The sequence below is a fragment of the Dendrobates tinctorius genome, unplaced genomic scaffold (genome assembly GCF_039654945.1).
Source record: "Dendrobates tinctorius isolate UK_male_01 unplaced genomic scaffold, ASM3965494v1 ptg000617l, whole genome shotgun sequence".
NCBI classification, from domain to species: domain Eukaryota; kingdom Metazoa; phylum Chordata; class Amphibia; order Anura; family Dendrobatidae; genus Dendrobates; species Dendrobates tinctorius.
The window spans coordinates 22,501-25,000 of record NW_027362272.1 but is presented as its reverse complement, the minus strand read 5'-3'; positions in this window follow the sequence as shown (position 1 = coordinate 25,000).

The following is a 2,500-nucleotide window of genomic DNA, read 5'->3' as shown; positions in this document are numbered from 1 at the left end:
CATGGACCGCCAGACAAAGCCGCGGACCATGAACCATCCAGCCTGCTCTGAGGGGACATAGTCAGAGGGGGCGTCCGCCTTCAAGAGCCCTCCTTCCCACGAGGACTCCAGATTTGCCCCCCTGACAGCCATCACCTCCAGAGAACCAGGGACCGCCGAGGGAGGGTCTGGTCAAAGCTCACGTACCCCAGGACAGCTTCTCCGGCTTGGGCACAGACCGCCAGACAAAGCCGCGGACCATGAACCATCCAGCCGGCTCTGAGGGGACATGGTCAGAAGGGGCGTCCGCCTTCTAGAGCCCAAACTCGGCCACGGACTCCAGATTTGCCCCCCTGAATGCCATCACCCTTCAGAAGACCAGGGACCACCGAGGGAGGGTCTGGTCAGGCTCAGGTACCCCAGGATCGCCTCTCTCACTTGGGACGCACGACCAGCAAAAGTCCCTCCTGGAGCCGTGGAAGTTCAGTCTCGGCCGTATTTTGCAACTTCCACGACAAGAGGGACCACCTTCTAAGTCGCCTACCCGAGCCAGAGAACCATAGGAACAACCGCCATACATCGGGGTAGAGAGAGCCCACTCTCTCCTATATTCTCCCGCAGGTGCGCATTACTATGTATTTGCATTGCGGGACAATGTACTTCAATGAGCGGGACAAAGTCGGAAATGTATCCGACCTCCTGGAACTGTGCGGCTGCTACAGCAGTCAGAAATTCCCCATTCCGGTTCTTTTTCACTTGGATTTTTTTTTTTGCAATTTTTTGCCTAAAACGTATTCCTCCAACATGTACTAGCTCATGACACTTGAAATTTTTGAGCCAATTGATAATAACAGCTTTTTAGAGCTCAAAAACAAAAAAAATTTGAGCGAACAAAAAATGTTCGAAAATGACCTCAGCTCCTGGAACTGTTTTCGGTACACCTCCAGAGAGGCTCCCCTGCCTGGAAGTCTGTCACTGCTCAGCTCGAAATTTTTCTAAGTCCCAAAATTCGGTTTTTCATCCAAAATTCAACTTTCTGCCCAGGATCCACAAACTTTAAACCCAGTTGGGGGACCCTCCCTGGGGGCCCTACAACATACTGAAGCCCCCCTGTGGTGGAAGTAGGGGAATTTACTTATTTTTACACAAAATCACAAAATTCCATTTTTTGTTCGCAAAACACTTTTTTGTCCTCAAGAAACTTTTTTGTCCTCAAAACACTTTTTTGTCCTCGAGAAACTTTTTTGTCCTCAAGAAACTTTTTTGTCCTCAAAACACTTTTTTGTCCTCAAAACTCAATTTCTTCCATAATTCGACTTTCCCCCAAAAAACCACACATTCTACCCTCATGGGAGGCACTCTCCCTCGGGTCCCCACATCATATTGACGCCCCAGAGCGGTGGGAGAAGGGGAAATCTGATTTTTGCACAAAAATCCAAAAATCGCTCTAAGTCCAAAAATCCTGAAAATTTTTCTAAGTCCCAACGGTACTTTCTGAAAAGTGTACCCAGGCCCCTGGAAGCCTCCTAGGTACACCTCCTGAGACTCCCCCCTTCCTGGAAGTCTGACACATCTCGAAATTTTTCTAAGTCCCAAAAACTGGTTTTTGCTCCATAATTCGACTTTCCCCCCAAAAGCCACACATTCTACCCTCATGGGAGGCACTCTCCCTCGGGTCCCCACATCATATTGACGCCCCAGAGCGGTGGGAGAAGGGGAAATTCGATTTTTGATCAAAAATCCAAAAATCGCTCTAAGTCCAAAAATCCTGAAAATTTTTCTAAGTCCCAACGGTACTTTCTGAAAAGTGTACCCAGGCCCCTGGAAGCCTCCTAGGTACACCTCCCGAGGCGCCCCCTTCCTGGAAGTCTGTCACATCTCGAAATTTTTCTAAGTCCCAAAAAATGGTTTTTGCTCCATAATTCGACTTTCCCCCCAAAAGTCACACATTCTACCCTCATGGGAGGCACTCTCCCTCGGGTCCCCACTTCATATTGACGCCCCAGAGCGGTGGGAGAAGGGAAAATTCGATTTTTGCACAAAAATCCAAAAATCGCTCTAAGTCCAAAAATCTTGAAAATTTTTCTAAGTCCCAACGGTACTTTCTGAAAAGTGTACCCAGGCCCCTGGAAGCCTCCTAGGTACACCTCCCGAGGCGCCCCCTTCCTGGAAGTCTGACACATCTCGGAATTTTTTCTAAGTCCCCAAAAATGGTTTTTGCTCCATAATTCGACTTTCCCCCCAAAAGTCACACATTCTACCCTCATGGGAGGCACTCTCCCTCGGGTCCCCACTTCATATTGACGCCCCAGAGCGGTGGGAGAAGGGAAAATTCGATTTTTGCACAAAAATCCAAAAATCGCTCTAAGTCCAAAAATCTTGAAAATTTTTCTAAGTCCCAACGGTACTTTCTGAAAAGTGTACCCAGGCCCCTGGAAGCCTCCTAGGTACACCTCCCGAGGCGCCCCCTTCCTGGAAGTCTGACACATCTCGGAATTTTTTCTAAGTCCCCAAAAATGGT